At 29.5% G+C, this 21,977-nt stretch overlaps 1 long non-coding RNA gene across 1 annotated transcript; it reads right to left on the reverse strand.

Annotated features, from left to right (window-relative positions):
- Positions 1-15,020: 15,020 nt before the first annotated feature.
- LOC116774883 (uncharacterized) lies at positions 15,021-21,742 on the reverse strand. Its single transcript, XR_004353790.2, has 2 exons — positions 20,683-21,742; positions 15,021-15,615 (listed from the first exon to the last, which is right to left on the reverse strand). It is a non-coding gene; the product is annotated as an uncharacterized LOC116774883 (long non-coding RNA).
- Positions 21,743-21,977: the final 235 nt, after the last annotated feature.

A 21,977-nucleotide genomic window follows, 5' to 3' on the forward strand; every position in this document is an offset into this window, starting at 1 on the left:
CTGGTTTCTGTTTTTTAAATGTTCAATAAATTAAAAAAACGTAATACATATTGAAAATTTAATCTTGTAATTTTGCGTTGAATTTATTTCACAGCGTTTGAAACTTATGAGTTATTATCTAAGGTTATAGTAAAAAAATTTACAGATATTTAGACTTAAATGTAGGTGATAATGTTACTCGATTAAGACAGATACATCATAAAAGAGAACATTTATTAAAGGAAAGAAATTTACGGTTTTATGTCTGTATAAAGTCTCGTAAACTATACTTTTATGAACTTTGTACAAATTAACTATATATATTTTTAGTTTATAATATTACTAATGTTGTTTATAAGTTCACGTAGTTTTTTTATAAAATAGTTTTATAAAATAAAAGCATCTCCTATTTTCTGTTACCACGCTTTCATTAATAAAGTAATAATTTTATTGTCTGATATATATATATATATATATATATATATATATATATATATATTATTTTTGTAAAAAGATGCGATAAAAAGTAAAAGCTCGAATGGTTGGGACTATTTTGTAGATACGCAGCTGACTGGCACGAGTCATGCCTTCTAATTAAAAAAAAAATATATATTAAAAAAAAGATGAAAAGCAAATTTGGCAATGAGACAGGAAGAGGCGGCATATTGCGGCGACTTCCGTGGTTTTGTGCAAGCCCAGTTCATAACGTGGATGTGATATTGAACGTATTTATTTTGATAAAAATTGAGTTGAGAAAAACATTTCTTTAATTTTGTCTTATTTATAGCCATTCTCTGTTTTTAAAACTTATTAGTAACATAAATTTAACAACAAACAATATTTCCAGATTTTAACACGGATAAAGACTGATTCTATGACAGGAAACTGCCACAGATTAAATAGAAATCATGTCCATATAATGCTTCCTTTCAAACGAATAGACTTTTTCTTAATTTGATCAACAATTGTTGTACAATAATACGTCTCAGATGGAAGTGAAAAAACAACGAGCTCGTGCGCAGACTCTCGTTTTTTACGGAAACGAATGCAAAACTTTTTATCTTTTGTTGGCTAAATTGAGTGAAATTTATTATATTTTTTTCAAATCGAACATGTGCCTAATGACAATGATCTGAATCTGACAGATGCAATGGACGCAGGTTTTATAGAATATTATGTTTTTGTATATTCTTTAACATAGAAATTATAGGAACAATAAAAAAATACATAAAAAAAATAACTTGCTACTTAAATATATTTTACAATCAAAATACAATATGAAATAGATAATTATTTATTTTAATTTGAAAAAAAAATTCTTATTATTATTTTTTTTAAATTTGGAATTAAACCAAACTAAGCGACATTATCGAAAAAGTTTTTAATCTTCTACTTGTATCAATAATTACCTATTCATAAAACCTTTGCTATCAGCATAGCGGAAGTTTGGCACATGCTGTCTCAAAAAACTTAAACACTATTTGATGTTTGCGATTTTTCGGTCATACTTTTTTTTTTATTTGAATAAATATTTTTATCGTGACTTTTTGTTGTCCAGATGTTGTATGCAGATGACATTTTTTTTTCGCGCCAAGTGCGATTTTTAGTGGTTTGTCTTTTTGGCGGCAGATGTTTTGCATGCTTTTTTTCTGTCATAAAAACCGGCCGATTATTTATCGATTATTATACTAGCCTTGGAATTGCTTATTTTGCATAATTATTTTTAAACATGGCGGCTATGTTAAATATTTGTCCGTTAATGCTAGTTTTCTTTTCCAACTTCAAATTTTTAATTAATGACAGTTATATAATTTTTAAGTTTTAATTTCGCTTGGTTTTAAATTAATTTCACAAGTCTTATATAGTGTTTGTTAATTAAAGTTTTTAAATAGGTTTTTGCTATGTCCGTAAACAATGCGTGTTTTTTATCGGATTTCATATTGAATATATTTTGCATTTGGAAGATGTATTCACTTTAAAAATATTTTTTTTTTATTATTTACACATATACAACAGTGAGAGTATGATTGTTAAATAATACAATATGAGTTCCTGTTGCAAATATTATCTTTTTTATTTCTATTTTTTATTCTTTTAGCTTTTTTATATATAACTATCTATTTTGATTTCTTTATATTAAAAATAATCTAGAATTTCTTTAAAACTGAATCTATTAATCAGAATCTTTCTATTGTAAGAATAGAATAATATGACTTAATACTATATAGCAACTCTGAAATCCTTACAATAATAATATTATTAATTTAACAATAAATGAAAAAAATAAATTATATCAAGAAAATAAAACTAATATTATTCGGATATACTACGCGTATTTTATTATTTTAAAACTACATAATCCCGACGTTTATGTTACTTTTCAGCAACCGTGATCAAGGGCAGACGAGGTGTGAATTAAATGAGAAAAATGTTAGTTATTTTTTTCATGAATACTAGCGAAAGTCTTAGATCTCATTATATCAAGAAATATTAAATTTAATTATAGTATTTAATATAAGTTAACTCTTATTGTACTGTTTTTATAATTATCTGTTTCAATGATTTTTTACGTCCGTATAAATTAGAGGTTAGGAAAATGGATTACTACTATACAGAATGTAAACTAGACCAGGTTATAAGGACCTTTTTGATTATCGAGATTTATTTTTGAAAAAAAAAATATAAAAATATTTTAAGTATTTAATAATAATAAATTATAATAATATATTTTCTATTACGCATAACTTAATTTTTATTCAGATTCACGAGAAGGATTTTGTTCATTTGAAACTGGAAAATCACGAAATAGTTTTAACTATAAGTAATCTCAAAATTGCTGTTTTGTTTATAATTAGACATAAATATAAATAGTTTTATTTCCTAATAGTACTGTTAAATATTTCAGTGTCTATATTTAAGGATTTTTGATATTTTTCTTTAAATCCCGCCTTATTATTCACTTTCTAAAATGTGTTTACAGACGATTTAACAGAAACAAAAATTATATTGAATTGGTTAAATAAATCTAACCAAACGATTGTTCTACGTCCGAATCGTTCAGAGCCACGGTCAGGGAATGCGTTTTTTAACTAATAACTAACGTATTATAAACGTTTAATGGCGTATCAGACGTGTTTCGCGGAAATATTAGTGTTTTAGGATATAACATGCGATGTTTTAATAAAATAAAATATAATTGCTATCCAAAAACAAATAAATCCAGCCCGCGGCGAGCGATTAGCCTTTAACTTTTTGAATGAATCAATGTAGAAATGCAACAATATACAGGATATTTTCAAGTATCTGTATTTCGTATATATATATAATGTGTGTGTGTGTATGTGTGTGTATGTGTGTGTGTGTGTGTATAATGTTAAATAAATTTTTGTTGATTTAATTTGATATTTATTTTTTATTTTAAAATTAAAATTATTAAATATTTTGACTTTAGATTCAATGGAAAGAAAGTGGCGTTTTACTAAGCAAAACTCTATTATATATTTATAATGTAAGTTCAGTTAAAATTTGTTATTTAATTTAGAAAGAATCGTTATTCGATATTTTTGTGGTAATCGTTAAACAGTCGCCATTTTGTTTTAGCTATTACTTGACGTGTATTGATACAGATTAAATATTAAAAACGTTTACTTTGTTTTATGTTATTTTTTTTTTTATTATATAGTATCTGGAACACCCTATAAGGTTGCACTTTTTCAAAACATTTGGAGGTCGACTTTTTGAAGGGTTTTTTTCATCTGATGAGGACCAATTATGCACATTTTTGCGTCCGCGGCACTTTTGACCGTTCCTCGCGACCCTCATGCTTATGAATTCGGATTCCTTCAAATAAGAAATCTGAAGGGGCGTTTTTGTGATGGTTTTTGTCAAAGTATCGATGAAACTTACACATTTTGATGGAATCCAGACGGGACTATTGTTCGTATGCAGTTTATAAATAATACATAAGTTGTATATACATATATATTTATATATATATATTTAGATATATAATCGTATATATATATATATAAATTACATTCAAATATCTGTTTCTTATTGTATAGTCGGTAATACGAATACTTACTTATTTTACGACAATCTATAAAAACTTATTCTATGTTGAACTTATTACGTATTTCTGTGTAGAAGAATCTTGATGTGGATTGATTTTAAACGAAAATAGCAGGATAAAGCAATTATAATCCAATTCTAGAAAGATTTTTTTTTAAATATAAAAAGTAGATAATTTTCGTATTTCGACTTATAACATTATAATATAACTGTAAATTGATAATTAGATTTAAATTTAATTAAGGATTAATTTTTAAAAACTTGTAAGTCATATATTGTTCCTACTTTATAGTCGGCTTATTATTCCTTTCTATGAAATAATATATCGGTAGAACAAAAAAATATTTACATATAATACGTATTAGGTGTTTTTATTTGAGCTTAATAAAAATATATATAACCTTTTTTACTTGAGTGTGGCTGTTCGGAAAAAACCTTAGACTTGTTAATGTTTTTAAAAAAGTCTGAATATAGTATATCATGTCAAATGTCACTGTGATAGTAAATAAATAATTCTCCGTCATAGTTTAATATTAAAAAGGAGGTTTAATTAAATATATATATTAATAAGTGATCGCTTTCAAAATGTTTATTTATAATAACTTGGTCACGTATTTAAATAGATCCTAAAACAAAGAGTACAATTTGCAGTGTCCATAATCTTCTGAGGACGCCACCTGTCAAAACAAGATAGCTACAGGTGCTAGGCCACCTGAGGCTATTTCTATAGACATACATATTATATACTACGTGTTTTCTTATATGTAAATCGACATTGTTTTGTTTTTTCAACTAGCTCTAGTGCGCGATCGTCGCCGGGTCGACACATGTGTGATATGAAACACTCGCTTGGAGTTAGTGCTTACAATTATTTAAAATATATATATGGCAACGTTCAGAAACTTACGATTTTGTGATGGTTTTGAATAGTATATTATGGCAAAGAAATATAAATGTCCGTTTATGTGATATAAATTTTTGATTGAATTTATAAAGCAAAACGGTTTAATTTAAATTAATTTTTTATCCGAATGTTTTTTCATTAAAAGCGGAGTTCAGTTGTCGCTAAGCAAACATCGAAATTATTGAAAGGTGCATCAAAAGATGTTATCAAGTACAATAACACGCTGAAAGGGCTCGTGCTGTTTTTTTGCACGCGGAAGAAGTATCTGGCGAGAGCAAATACACTTCACAAAAGAATAGCACACTCCGCGCTCAAGAACTATCGTGTTTCTTGAAAAAAAAATATAAACGAAAAAAGACAGCACATGCCGAAATCTGATTACGAGCCGCCATGTTTGATCAAAGGGTTAGTTTACTATTGGATAAAAACTCAAACTTTTTGCATTGCTTTTTTTATTACGAAAAAATGCAAAAATCGGCAGATGTCCACACATAAAGGGTTTGATGGTTGTATATATTTTTTTTTTTTTTGGTTTGATAAAAAATTTCGTATCTGTAAACAATGAGATCGAGCCGTTATAGATGGGCTGTCAAAATTTATTATAACCTAAAGAGTTGTCTTTAACGATGATTAATACACTACATTCGAAGCAAATTAATTTTTTTTTTAGTATCTTCTTGTACAAACATTGATAGAAAATTAATAAAATGATTATCGATATTTGAAAAATTTCCAAATAAAACTACACTGTTCAAGAATCAGACAATAACCTCGGTGTTCCCATGAAGGAATGCCCTTCTCGAGTACTGGACAAAAACTTATCAAATACAACCGAATTAATACAATAAATGATTACAAACATTCATGTAGACTTTATTGCAATATAAATAAAGATCAAATTAATGTACATAGAGACCAACATTAATTTGTCGTCTCATACTACGGCATGCGACGTAAATATTATCAACCTCCTTATAAGTATATGAAAGGGAAATCCCGGGTAATTCTTTTATACAAAAACTATATATATTTTCAATCTATCGTATTTTGAAATTAGAATTCTATATTTTATTGCTTTCAGATACCGTCATTAATCAAGAATGTTACCACAATTAATAAAAAGTATACATTTTAAGTTTCATATCTGTTTAAATATAATGCACGGAATATAAAAATATCAAAAAAATAAATAATATTGACTTATTTATTATCACTTAAACGATACGAATCCCTAAAGTTTTTGGAACTAAATAGATTCAACATAAAAAGTATGTGCCGCTGCCCTAAAAGAAACTATTGTATTTAAAAACAAAACGAGATCAAATTCAAACTGAGATCGATCGCTCGTCCAAAAATGTATCATGGAATCTTCGAGGGTACCATAAATGGAAGCCTTAGACTCAGGTCGAAGAGGACGGTAGGTTAACGCCTTTGAAGTTTCGATGAATTGTTGCTAGTCTACAAAATTATTCAATGAGCCCCATAAAAAGTTTTCATATGAACATTATATTTGATGCAATTATAGAAATTTAATTTATATTCCGCATTTGACAGGTAAATTATATTATGTTTTTAATGATTCAATATCTTTTCATTTTATTTGAAAATAGGTTATAATGAAATATATAAAAAAAAAAATCCAATTATTTCATGTCTCGGTAACCGAACAGTTTAGTTTATTTTTAATTTAATATAGCACATTGCATTCTAAATTCTTTTATACAATTTTCTAGAATGCATTTGCTTTTTAATTGCTTTACCGCGAAGTCGAACATATTTTAGCAATATGGTGTCATATTAACAGTACATTTGAAAATTGTCACAGAAGTACATTTATACATACATATATATATATATTTATAAATATAACATTTTTTATCTATTTGTTTGTATACGGAATATATCTATCATATTATAAGGATGTATAACAGAATTACCTTCGACGCTTTATTTTTTTTCCAATAAAAAAAAATATTTTATTTTTCCTATTTGTCGATCGTTGTATTGATCAAATCTGTTTATTAATACCGACATTATATTACTAAATACATTTAATTGTAATTTCGCAACACTGTCATGAATAACGCCAATGAAATGTCACGGCCGATGCAAGTTTTTTTTAACACTTGTAACACTGCGAGCGGCCTGCACTTGGTTGAATACATAATTTATCGTTTTAAAAAAAAATGTATTATCTAAATTTAAATATTATATAGAAATAATGAATTAATTTTAAATTACATTGGCTGTAATTTTTACAGATAAAACAATGTATTTTTTATTATTGGAAAGCTAGAGAGAACAATCGGAGACATGCAGCGCGTGGACTTAAAGCAATTAAATTTATATCCTGTGGAATGCATATATATATATAAAATATCCAACTGTAATGGTTTAGTAACAGTATGGAATAATTATTATTATAAATAAAATAGCTTGCTATGAAATATATTGAATGATTTTTTATGTAACTTTATAATTATTATTTAATCATTTATTCCCAGATTCCAAAGTCAAACATAACAGTTGTATTAGGTGTTAATTTACTTAGCGAAGACTACAGATGGCGCTGTCAGTTGGTCTCATATTATTTTTAAACAAATTATTCATTTTTCTTCAAGACCAATTCCGAATCAAATCGCGGGAAATAATATACAAAATATTCTGTTGTTTATTGTACAGCTTGATAATATTGTTATCATACATAAATTAGAAAGCCTATACGAAGGATCTTATATGTAAGAAATAAAAAAAAAAACACTACTGTCCATTCATTACACAATCAACAAATAATGTACTAAATATCAATGAAATGCGAAATTTCATTGACCACCTTAATAATGTTATGTGAAGTATATATATACTCCAATAATAACATATAATGTTAAATAAAAAACGATTTAAGAACTCCTTTCCTTACGGAGTCGGTTAAAAGCTCATAGTCTCGTACAAAGAGGACGCATATTGCTCTTAATTGGCACAGGTGATATTATTTAAATGTTACCAAAATATTCAACCCTATTGCTTCGTATTAAGGTTTAAATTTATACGGTCGTGTTCTCAATAAAATAGGCTTAAATGTAAGGTAATAAGATGTAAAAAAAAATTGACACATGTACTGCAATTATTTAGCACATGCTGTTAGCACGCGACCAAAACATAGGAGTGGCATAGTGTGTAAAAAAATATATTAAATAATAAATATATATATAATAAATTTAAAACCTATTTATTTCGATATACAAATCATTTGATGCTTTCCTTTTTATGTAAATCATATTTTTTATATATAATATTATATTTATTTATTAAGACTGTAGGGGAATAAATTTATAATAAAAATAATATATGTTACGTTTCGTCTCCACACCACTCCTGTCCTACGTCGCCAAAAGCTATCAAAGCGTTGATCCAATACACCTGTGATCCCTTTAACACAATGTTAAGTAGAACTATTATAATTACTAAAAATATATATAAATATAATTTGTTTTATATCATATAGAAAATATTGTTATTTTTATATGATACCTAATAAAATAATTTAAATTGATTTATTTGAGATTTTAGGTAAATTTTTGTTTTTAATCGATATCTCTAGTAGGTATCAGTTGGAAGAATGAGACACGTACGAGATCATTCATTTTTATAATTATATACTAAATTGAATTTAAAACTTAATTTTGACGAACGAACAAAATTTTTGTATATGTATTAAGAGGTCGCAGTCTTAACTGAAATTTATGTTGATTTCATAATTCATAATTTAAGAAGTTAAATTTTTGTTTAGTTTATGTGTTAAATTTAACAAACGAACGAACAAAGTGAGATTTATATCGGCTAGGTTAGGTTAGAATCCCAACGGTATGAGTAGTTTAAATCTAGCCAAGTATAACATGAAGACAGGATCTGAGAATAGTCTGAGAATTTTACCCTTACCTATTAATAATATATGTCAATTACTATTGTTCTATCCTTGTATAAATCGAGTTTTCTTAGTAAAAACTAATCGAAGTATGTATTAAAAATTATTGCTAAAGTATGACGTTAATGAACGTGCGAAATGAAAATAATATTATATTAATCATTAGTTAAATTAAACATATTTTACTGGTTTAAGTGAAATTTCTAAACGAAATCTTTTTTTTTTTAACTTCGACTACTTTTTGTTTAAAAGATCAACAATATGGTCCCCGTCACCTGTCTAGTGTAATCAGGGTTTTAGATGCGAAAAAATTTTTTTTTTTATATTAATTATAAATGATTTATTAATGTTATATGCGAACAATAATATATTATGCTAGATATGTTTTATATGTTATTTCGATAGTTTCTAAGGATTATACATATGTTTATGAGAATTTGTACGGGGAATTTAATATGTAGGTAACTATTATGATTGTAAAATCATAGCGGTTTATAAAATACGTGTAACCGGTAAAAATTAAAAAAAAAATATATTAATTGAAAGGTATCGATAAAACGGAATTCCGGACTTATATAAATAAATGTATGTAATCTGTTTTAGGTATAGGTATAGGTATATTTGGATGGTTTTTTTTGTCTTACACGAAAATCGGATGACTTTCTGTTAAACCATCATCCGGTAAAAAGGAAGATAAGTTTTATCTTTATATCAAATCAAAAATATTGCAAAGAAAATATTATCATTATCAATGCCCTTAAGAAACGACGTGTGTACGTTTGCCGAATTCATAAACAGATGTAGTGTAAAAAATAGCGGTGTCTATGAAAATATCTGCCGCCCTTATTAGAATACAAGATGCATAGACACGTTTTCTCACGCACGATTCCCTAGACTATAAACATGTGAAATATTATAGCAAAAAATATACAGTTACGCGGAAACGCTGAGCATTTTTTTTAATATAACCGAATGGACGGGACACATTTCACACCCGGAAATATATCAAAAATTTTTTTTTTTGCTTTTTTGCGCAAAATAAGAAGTTGTTTTTTTTTTTTGAACTCTATCATCTGATAACGAAGGTTGGATATCGTGTGACGAAACGGCTGGCTGAACACCAATTTTGTCCCAACTCGAAATAATATGAACCAAACGTGGTCCATATTTCATTATGTTTCTGGCTTTGATCCTGTGATTAATTTTATGTTGGTATCACTGAGCGCGATTCGTTTACAAAGTATGGATAACTCTTTTATATATCAAGAAAACCTAATCTATCTAAGATATTGACGTTGACAGTAATTGAGTTGAAATTACAGCCTGATGGAATAAAACCTTTTTTGTGTTAGCGTCCAAGCAAGGTATTGTCCAAACATCTCTTATTTACAAAAGTCATAACCATTTTGATTGTTACAAACAAATACTGGGACGTAATGGGCCGTGTAGGTGTATTCGAGGAGAATCGTTCAAAAACCCGTCCGGCCTCACTAAGGATATTTGTCGGTACGCGATGTCCGAGTATCCTGTACAGAGACTACATACGAGTTGGGCAATTTAAACATATGAGTACTTACAAACCGCCCCGACTACTCAGGTTTAGGGGAGCATTGACCTATATCCTAGCCGGAATCGAGCTAGCGACGGACGCTCTCGTCTATATTAAGCTTTATTTTTTGTGTCTTAGAATTCACTTCTAATCATAGATTTTGTTTATGAACGAAAACGTCACACGTCACTTTTACCGCCAATTCCAATTTGACTCTTATAAGATTGGATTTTGTTTGAAATTTAAAATATCCGATAAATTTTTAGATTCTTTTCATGTCTGGATGGTTAGAATTTATGTTTTTTAAGAATTTATGCCCATAGCAGCGTTGGTTCGGTTATATTCAACAAAACTAAAACTTTATTAAGCCCACTCAATTAATGGATGTTTTTATTGTGCCTTCGATGTTAGAGTATAATTATTAAAAAAAAAAAGACCATGACCTTGATAAAGCTACGTTTGAATGAACTGACAGCATTAAGGCAGATGTTTGATGTGTTGACAAAAAATGTCAACTTTCTTATTAAATTTATAATACTAACTAAAAGACTATGTACCACCTGTGGGCTTAGTGACCTAAATTTGGAAATAGCTCGTTTCATGATATTTTATACTAAGCAATATATATAAAAACTCATTTTGAAATTAATATGTATATAACATCTTACCGTTTCCGACGTTCTTATAAAGTCTTTTTAAAAAAATATACATACATTTAATCTCTTAATATGCTAATATTATTTAACAGTGCTATAATCAAAATGTCATGTACTTATAGTATGAATTAAATTATATTATAATTAGCATTTTTAGTAAAACGTAAATATGTTCCATTTTGATTACTATAAGGTTTCATATAGAAAAAATTATTATTTCTATTTGAAGGTTCTGACATAAAAACTATTTATGTCTGAACCTTCTTCGTTATTTTTTTTTTCTAAGCTCTGGCCACATTCGATTCGTTAATTTTTTCTAATAATATTTTAATATGATGTGTTTAAATTGACAGTAGCGTCAGGATTCCTTATATTGTCTACTCATGTTTACATATTATAACAACAACAACTAGTTATTTCGAAAAGATGACATTACTAGAATTAGTACGGAATGAGTATTTACAAACTTGTCTATATTGTCGAGTACCAATACAGCTTTTTTGACCGTTTTAATATCTCCTTGTTATAACATTATAAAAATGTAACCATTACAAAATATGAATTTAATTTTTCTTTCCTGAATATGCTTATTTTAGTCTCGGTTCACACCAATTCGAGCAGTCTCGAGTCTTGGTCGCTGTATTAACTAAACGCGAACGAAACTTTCATGTTATAATATTAGAGATAACAAGAAAATCATTATAAAATAAAGTATATAAAATTTAAATACAAACCATGTTATACAAGTGGTGTAAAGCTTAGAACATATATCAATATAAAAGAGAATTTTTTATTTCAATTTCAATGAAAAATTAAGTATTAAAGATGATTTTTTTTTAATTATAGATAAAGACAGAATGAGACGTGTTTTATAGATTGTCTTAAGCATCATAGAATATTTTAATGAGTAAATCCAAAACAATAATTTAGTATAAATATGTTTTTAATATCAAAGCTAGTTTTGCTTTTAATTTGATTAAAATACGAATAATATATTCTTTATTGTAGGTTCTTAAATTAACAACTATTTGAAAATATAGAGCGAATCACTTCCAGACAATCATTTGAATGTATTTTAAATCTATGTCACCTGTTTAAATTATATATTGTAATAGTAAAATCTATTAAATATGATAATTTTTTTTATAACGTAATTTGGAATTATTAATATATTTTTTTTATATTACTAGAATGTGTTAATTTGAATTAATGTTTATAGTCATATAAATTGATATTGGACGAATGAGTGAGACTCGAGATCGCTGCTAACAAAATATTAAAAAAAAAAGTGCACGTCAAATGACAACTGACTCAGATACATGACTTTTTGTTTCTTTCAATATCTTTGTTTCATACTAAAATCATCAAAAAGCTTACCAAATTGATTTTGAAGTGAAAAAATTATTTCAATATAGAATTCCAATGATTTGTTAATTGTTTAAACTTAATATTATATAATAAGTAAGATAATTATTAAACATTGACAGTGAATTCAAAAATTTTTTTTGTAACTCATATGTCAATATTATGACTCAAATATAGTTTATTTTGTTAATTTTCAAAAATATGACAAAATTGGTTTAGAGTAAGTGACGTTACGGTCTTAACATGTCTTATCGAGATATTGAAGGTTGTGTTTATTTTGTATACAGCTATTATCTATAAGGACCGGTTCAAGGTCCAAGGAGTTTGGATGATGAACTCATTCAACCTAAATAGGTCGTTCATCCCCGAGGTCAGTACCCTTAACAGGACTCAAATTTTGAGGGCTCCATTTTTTATCGACCTCTAACGCCTGATTTAAAGTTATGGTACCGTTAACTACGGTTACACACCACACTTCGGTGTAGGGATAAATCTTAAGATTATTTGTATAGCCATTAGTGAGCCATATCAATTAATTATTACCTATAGTAATTTTTTGGAAACTGTGACGTGTTATTATTGTCAATGCATATAAAAAATATCGTATTGTGTTAATAAGATAAGCTGTATGTTTATATAAATTTCATTTATTTCATTGTATCACAATAACAATGTTTTGCATAATATCAGTCATTATTCGTATCGTAAGATTGTATCCCGTGTGTGTTGTATTTCCGCATTCCGTCGCCCGACCCACTGCGCTACTGGCCAACTCCCTGATCCTGCCGCGGGCTGTGCCGTCACTGTATCGAGAGTCGATAAATCCGTACAATCTATTTATCAACTATATATATATAATGTATAAGTGTAATATAGTCGATAAATTTACTTGTTTTTTAATAGTAATAATTTTGAAAGGTCAATATTAAGAAAAATAACGTTGATTATGACCGTGTGTTATTAAAAAATAATACACATATATATTACAAGTTGTTTATAAATGCTTAAGATGAAGGTCGTCCAAAAATAGAAAAAGCCCGGGGAGTCAACAGGCTTGTTATCTTTGTTATACCCAACGGGTTTAAATTTTAGTGCTGGAATCCTGGAACAGCTGTTTAATACACCTGGTGATGCGACGAAATGTTCTAGAATTAAATGGATATAAGTTTTAATTTTGATACTACTCGTATTTTTAATGGAATGTAAGAAAAATTAAGGGTGTCCAAATACCACACTATTACAATAGATTTTTTATCACTTTCGTTAAATACGAAATGTACGAGTGCAGATTGTGTAAATGAATTCATACCACTGTAATAGCCCCGATATATAAAAACAGCTGTTAAACAAACAAGATATTATCCTTTGAACTTAATTTCGTAATTATGTTAACATATAATATAATTTTTCTTCACATAAACATATAAAACCTTGCATACCGTTGTAACTTTAAAAGGTAATCAAGTGCGTGACATTCTGTATTATAATATATTGAGTAATCGAAAATGTCCTTAGCAAAAGTTACAAGTGAAATAAAATATAAAATATCGATATTTTCTACGGTCAGCACTATTAAACGAGTTATAACTATAGATACGTCAAATGTTAGGTGAATATTATAAAATATATAACCATAATGCCACGGAATAACGGATACTTCTTAGATTGATGTAACCACGATAGTCACAAGGCGCCCAAACCATTATTGTACTATCATGATGTATTAAACATACAGCCAATGTTAGAAATAATTTATTTATACCCAATATAAATTGTACCGTAATTAACGATATGCGCTTATCTTGTCCATGCGTTCTTTTGTATACAATATATTTTTAATTTATTTTTATGTAATCCATTACAGCCTTTTGGCTTTCGATCTTTGTTTAGAAAAATGTGTATAAATAAAAAAAAAAAGCTAACGTCATTTTTGTACTCTCTATGAAAATGTAATCAAATATTTTTTGTGTATATAAAGTATTATTTTAAAAACTATAAAACTGTATTATGCAAATACCGTTTCGTAGATAGCTGGAATGACAGAAAGGCTTTTATCTCAATCTTAAGGCTTCTATCCCACGGGACAGAGAACGAGTCAGGAGTAAAAACTAGTATAGTTAATATTGTAAGACAATCGATTGATTGGTTAAGGGCGCGATTGCATTACAAACTGCGAGGAAATTTTTGCCTCAATAAAAATGTTATAGATGCCAACGTTTATACTTTAGTCGGAATATTTTTTTGCTTTTCATACGTATTGTCTATCATCTGTTTCTGTTTCATCTAAATTAATAAAGCCACAAACAGATGATAGAGGATATATATATATATATATATACATATAAGGCTATTACAAAAATCCAGATTTCCTTAAAGTTTAATAACCTAGGTGTTATTTATTTCCTTGTAAATTGTTTTGTCGTATTCATTTAATTTCTGTCGTATTTTATTTATAAATAATTTAAGAATTAAATAAATATACATAGTTATTACAGCTTAAACATTTTTATTTCAAATTTCGATATTTTATAGTGTGTTAAATTATTGGATGAAATAAAAAAAACATGTGTGAAATATAAAACAATATATTTTATTATTTATTTATTTATTTAGAAGTAATTTATTACAATACATATAAATTCAAATAACCTAGGGTGGGATCCTTTCTGGGATTTACAAAACGAGAAGATAAACCGATTACGTACGTACTAATTAAAAAAAAAATTTCATTCAGTCTTAAATGGCAACACTGAAATAAAATTTATATATATATATTTAAAAAAAAAGCCGTAGAAAGCGCTTTATTTACAATCAATTTCAAGCAATATCAAATTGGTAACTCGAATTACGCTGAAAGTGAAATCTTAAACTACATATATTCGGTGAAATCTGTCGGCGTCTCATTTAATGTACAAGAATTTTTGAGCGCCGTACAAAAAAACCGCTGCCTCATTTGCTTGTCACATTCTATTCTATTTCTATCCAAATAAAAATAACATCGAAACTAATTATTTAATTTAACATAATTTATATAAAAATAATAATTATTATAAAAAAAAAAAAAATGCACGAGAGATATTGAGTTATATTGAAGTCAGTCGAACGGATTGTTTCCTTACGAACTAATGAGTATTCATCCAAAGTTTACACTGGAACAGTATAGTATCTGGAAACAAAACACATGTATTAGTTATCTTATAAAAACTGCTATACACCATCATTAAACAAAGTTATATCATTATAAATAATTATATATGGTTAAATGTATAATATTCATTATCTAGCGTCGTGTAGACGGCGTTTAATAATGTTTGTTATTGGTTAATACGTCGGCTCGTTCGTGTAATTTTATTTAAACTGAACGCGTTCTACTTTAGAACGCACTTTATTTTATACTTGTTTATGACATTGTAATTATCTTGTTCATGTGTGTGTATAACTTTTGATAGTGTGCGTGGCGTCAATTCGTTTAAATAATGACGAAGCTGAAAATTTGCAAATAGATATTTTAAGGGTAAGTGAATTTTTTGATGATAAAATGCATGTCTGAATCAGCTGTTGTTGAAACGCCATTGTGTCGGCTCGTCTTTGAATTCTGTGAGACAATATGCAACACTTATTCACAATAAGGATTTGCGTAACAACTCACCACCTCAAAGAACTAACGCGCCATGTTTTATTACTTATAGTTAATTTTTTTGCGATATTTATTATTTGAATTGCAAAAAAATATTCATTTGTTAGTTACAAAATGTTTTCTGTTTGCGCAAGTTAATTGTTCCTTTTAGTTATTGTTTTTTTTTTTTTTTGAGAATGCGGCTGGGTTAAAACAACTATTGTGCCAGTGATTTTTTAAAGTGATTTTTTAAAGTTTTTTACGGCAACGGTCCAAAGTAGAGATCTTTTTAACAAGAAGGTTGTATATATAAATATTTTAAACATTAAAACACGAAACCATACACCGGTGTCGACGTGTGTCTTTTTGTAATTCAGGTCAGCAGAGCCAATTACAATGGTCGGATAAAGGACACTAATTATTATAGAAGCGCATAGTTAGTTATCCCCGAGCAAAAACCTGCTGGCGTACGACACTTGTTACATTGCACCGGCCCTGAACATCCTTGGAGGATCAGGCTCCCGTACACCTGTCCGATATATAGCCATGTGCCTTAAATTATTCCATCAAATTCATTTTTCGCATACGATGCCATTTTTTTAATATATTTAGAGCGCCAACCGACAACAGATGGCGCCGAACACTGTAAACTGTAATTTGAATTAATGTAATATTTTTTTTAAGAGATCTCGAGCGAGTTTTCAATGTAAATAAAAAAATAATTTAACAAATAATTTTTATTCGATCATTTTCATCTCGCGATCGCTTGAATCGTCAACTAGAACAGTTTGTACCAGGAGATCATGACTGCGGCGGAGTTTACTAAGACCGACTTTTATGCGGCAGTCAATGAGCGATTGCATAATGAATGTTACTGACGAGTTTCCTTGACCTTTATTTTGAAATAATACAAAATAATATTATATTAATTACTATATAATATATCAGCGATATGTATTACATAGAATTAAATGCAATCGATTTAATTATAAACAAGACAAATGCTATTTTAAAACATCGAAGGCGAAATGATACGCGGAAGTTAATAAATAATGCCGTTCCTCTAGCAAGATCAAGAAAAGCGAGTTATCTTCAGCTTATTACGCGAAGTCCAAGTACCAGGCTCGCAGATATCGCGAGAGGCCGACTTATGACGTGCTTAGTTTCAGTATACATAACATAGGCGGTGTGTCTGTGTGCACGTGATACGTGTGTGTGTGGGTGTGTGTCGACGTACACGTACACGTACGTATAAGTGTAGCTGTGTTGGTGTGTGTGTGTCTGAGCGTGTAGGCGCGTCACAATCACAGCCACTGACGACATTTTGACGCATTCCATCCCCATTATAACACTTTTTGTCCTTTACTACGGCCTTTGTACAATCTGCCACTACGACACGTCACAATGTACACCGATCGAAATGATATAATTATAATTACATAATTAAAGTATCGAAAGAAATATTTATTTGAGCGTAAAACACAAATGGCGTAAAGCCACTTTTTTATAATTTGTAAGGTTGACGTACTCGCTCACACGGAGGCGCTCGGCTTGTTCGTTGCCTCTTAGAAGTGTCTATGCGGAAACAGCTATTAACACACGTTTGCTATGAGATAGCATGTAGTGTATGTAGGAAAATATACATACATACATAGATACAAACAAACATACATACATACATACATATTACATACACAGCCGAAACTTCGAATGGGACTGAGACTGCACACAGTGTTCTCATACAATTTTCCTTCCACACTAATGTTTTGTTCGTGAGCCGTCACTACGATCTAAGTACCAGGACATCATAGACGATGGGGAGTTCTTTGATATATCAGCGATAAATTTACCAAAAAGGTCGTATATAAAACAGTCGAATTTAACGTTTATATACAAATATTATATGTGTAATGTACGTCCGAGGGTGAATTACTCTGATTAGGTAGATGCAGAGTTGATTGAACTTCCATCTCATCATCTCGGCTCCGATGCACTGGTGTCAATGACTTGATAGAGAGATGACGAATACCAACAGAAAAACATTACAGGGTTGTTAGCATTGGGTTAGAAACGAAAAAAAAAAAACTGCCATCCCTAATTAATAAAGGATAATTATGGTAAGGACATCGTCTTTATCATATTAACATTATATAGTCTGAGAGTTACAAACATTATATAGTCTGAGAGTTACATTCAAAACGTGAATATTTCCGTTTTCGCTGGGTACGAGTGAAAATCCTGGCATTACGCAATCAGTCATAGTTCCGCGGAAACGTGTACATATAATATAATTTATATGCAGTGTATCTAAGGTAATATTGAATGTTATTGAAATGTTTTATCGGGTCGAATATAAATTTTAATTAAAATCTACTTATCACGGAATCTGACCCGTTTTGCAGTATGTATTACGTAAAATCTTATGCAACTAAACTTGGCAAGTCGCCGGCAAGGTTGATAAATGTAATGCTTAGTCTCGTTACTTAAAAAAAAAAATATTGACCTACAAGCTAAATTGTCGATGGTAATATTTTGTAACGTTTCATAATACAGACGATTGGTATTTAAGTGACATTTTGATTTAACTCCGTACACGCAATATATTAAAATTTTTTTGATAAATATAATTCGCTATTACATAACCGGAGACAAATAGGATGGCATAATAAAGTATTAAAAACAAATTCTTGTCTATGATTATGTTTTTTTTTTTTGATATTGAAATTAGGAATCATTGACATTCTATAAAACATTAGTATAGACAAATAAAGTATTTGAGTTGGAGGTAATAAAAAGAACCAGTTTAAAGGTTTGTTGACTTCTTAAAATATTCGACGAAGGATTCCTGTCTATCTATGTCTATCATATTATTTAAAATTGTGAATTTATTCTTTACATACAATACGGCCCTTGTATTACACATAAATAGTAATACTGTCGTATTTAAATGTATATATATAGGTACATTTTTTTTCAATAACCAAGGAGTTTTTTTTCATACAATGTCTGTATTTCGACCGTGTGTTTATAATCTGTGGAGCATTCTCAAGGTTATTGTGGCTTGTTATTTTTTTTTCACTTAGTATCATTGAAGAGGGAATCAATTAATAATTATTTTCAATAGACAATGTGATCTCAAACAGCTTCCATATGTAATCATTATTATAACAAAAGTTTTCTAAAATTACCAGGTGTATTATTTTGTATTCCAACTTTGTAAAATTAATCTCAATATTAAGAATAAATAACAGCCCTGATAGCTGTTGTGAAATATTAATTACTCTAAATAAATGTTACTATTTGCTACCATTTGTTACTATCACCTCATTACTGGCAACCCCATAAAATGGTTTACGACTTTTTAATTTATTTCACGCGTTTACGATTTTCAGCCATAACAACATAACTAGACGCGAATATCTAACTCGTGTTTTATATTGAATAAAATATAAATAATTAATAATTTTAAGATAACAAAAAAAAAAACATTATATTGAACTATACAAATCTAAATCGTTTTAATGGAAATAACGTTGAGTGAAAACTGTGTAGTTAACCAAAGCGATTGTTTCTCATACTTCAAACATTACCATTTTGTGCGCTTTATCGAACATTAACAACACGCTGTGTTTTACAAACTGGCACTAAAGATAAAGCCTAGCCGTTATCACATACAAATTACAGCACAGGTTACGACACACGCCATGTCGTTGCCGAATGGTTGGCATGTTAAAATGATATAAAGGAAGACACGTGCGACTAGTTATATTATTAGCAAAGATTTGGCTAGGGAGCTTGACCTAGGATGACGCAATACCAAAAACAGGCCACAGTGCAAGCGGGGTCAAGGAAGGATAAGAAACATCACTGACTCATAAGGCCTTGGATGTTAAAACTCTTTGGACGCGTTTTTTTTTTATAACGAAATTTCGTAATGTTTAAAAAAAGAATACACCAAAAGCGCGATGGTCATTTTCGTATGTCGCGCCAGTTCGCTTCTATTCTGAACTCCCGAGCTTGTCCGCAAGTTCGTTGAACTTATATTTCGGCAAACACGGCATTGCGAGTTAATCTGTGTTACAATGTGACGCGCTTCACATAGGGACAGTATGAACCGATGGCTTCTGTCAGTATTATTATTATGGAAATAATATTAATTGCCACTAATTTTATAATAAGCATTGCTTGTTTTTGCGATCGACGCAAACATCTCTGTTTTGCTTGTGTGGGTGCTTTCATCTTGTTGGATGTGTGTGTGCGTCTGTGTGTGAACGTGGAAGCGCGCGATGAAATAAAATATGTCCGTTCATCGAACCCGGCCGGTGCTATAAAAATCGCGATAGTACCCGAAATTCGGGCACTAAATTAAAAACCGCGTGCCTTCTTTTTGTCTGTCTAAAACACGAGTTCCCGAAGAACTCTATGTAGCAGTGGGATATTTTATACTTATATAAATTAACTTAAAGCATTTTTGTTAATGATCATGTAATTTTATATTAATTATAAGGAAATGTTTTTCGAGTGATTAATGTTATATATGTACATGAGAAACGTTAGTTGTTTATGTATACAATAGTATGTGATGATAATATTAAATGTCGTTATATAAATACTTACATTAGTGGGAGCATGACGTCGCGGCTGGCAACACTTCCCTATCTCGGTCGTTACCGCAGGATTGTATTTTTCCAATGTATCTGCATTTCCGGTTGGTTGTGTCAGCTGATTACCATTTCCGTACATCATCGGCCGACTGCTATTTATCTTTTATATAGAACCTCCTTTTCCTGCATGAAGATGTCTCCTCTGGATTCGTTCCCGTGAGAATACGCCGTCTGCCGCAGCACATTGTAGGTCGGAGTCTTATAGCTGTGTCGGCTCGAGGCCCCACATCCTCTAATACTGCCCTGTCGGATCCAGCACATCCATCTCTCTATTCTTATAAGTGTTTTAATACACACCAGTGGGGTCCAGGCTCTTTGCCATCAGTATTGACCCGTCGGATCTAGACTGTGGACGTACATCTCAATAAAGTCCGGTCGGGTCCAAAGTAACAATATCCATTTCACTGTTAACACAATCGTAACGTATCACAAGTTGTTTAGTACGTACTGTCCGCGCGAATGCCTCCTATGGCTCTGAGCTGCGAGGATCGCTCGGCCGTTTATATTATGAAAGCGCCGTCTATCACCGCCATCTATCGGCGAGGGGATGAAACTGCACAGAGTTTTCCGCTTCCACATCTCTCCGAAGCTAATTCGGAGACGTTTATCAAAGTAAACAGCATCATCTGGCTGAAAACTGATCTTAAATATGGAGATGTAAAGTACATTCTCTATAAAAGAATTTGTTGTAAAGACGACTTTTTTCAAAATCGATTACTCATCACATATTTAATGCAAAAATCTAGACGAAATCCCAAAATATACCAGATCAAATATAAATTATATTTTCAATGTGTTAGAATTATTTAATATCTGAAAATAATTGTTAATAAACTGAATAAACATCAATTTTAGGAAAGCTGAAAAACGAAAACCTTTAACTTTAAAAAAAAAAAAAACAAATTCCAAACTTCTGACACAACAAAGTCAGGTTAGTCATTAATTTATAATCTACGAGGGGATTATATTAAATAATATTAAAGATAATTTTCCTATCTATAAATTATTTCTGAACCGGCAGCCATTACCAGCGATACTAACATTTCCATTTCCATGCAGAAAACTATTTATATATCTTTCTCTTTCTGTACAAACCGGCTGAATAAAATAGATTTATACTACCGGAAATTTGATTTCTCATTTAGACATTGCTATACTTATTGGTGATTCTTTTAGAGGAAAATGCACTAGAACCTCTTTGGTTTTGTTGTTAACATAAAAACTCTTTGGCTTTTATAAATGTTATAA

Source organism: Danaus plexippus, chromosome 23 (genome assembly GCF_018135715.1).
Source record: "Danaus plexippus chromosome 23, MEX_DaPlex, whole genome shotgun sequence".
In the NCBI taxonomy this organism is placed as follows: domain Eukaryota; kingdom Metazoa; phylum Arthropoda; class Insecta; order Lepidoptera; family Nymphalidae; genus Danaus; species Danaus plexippus.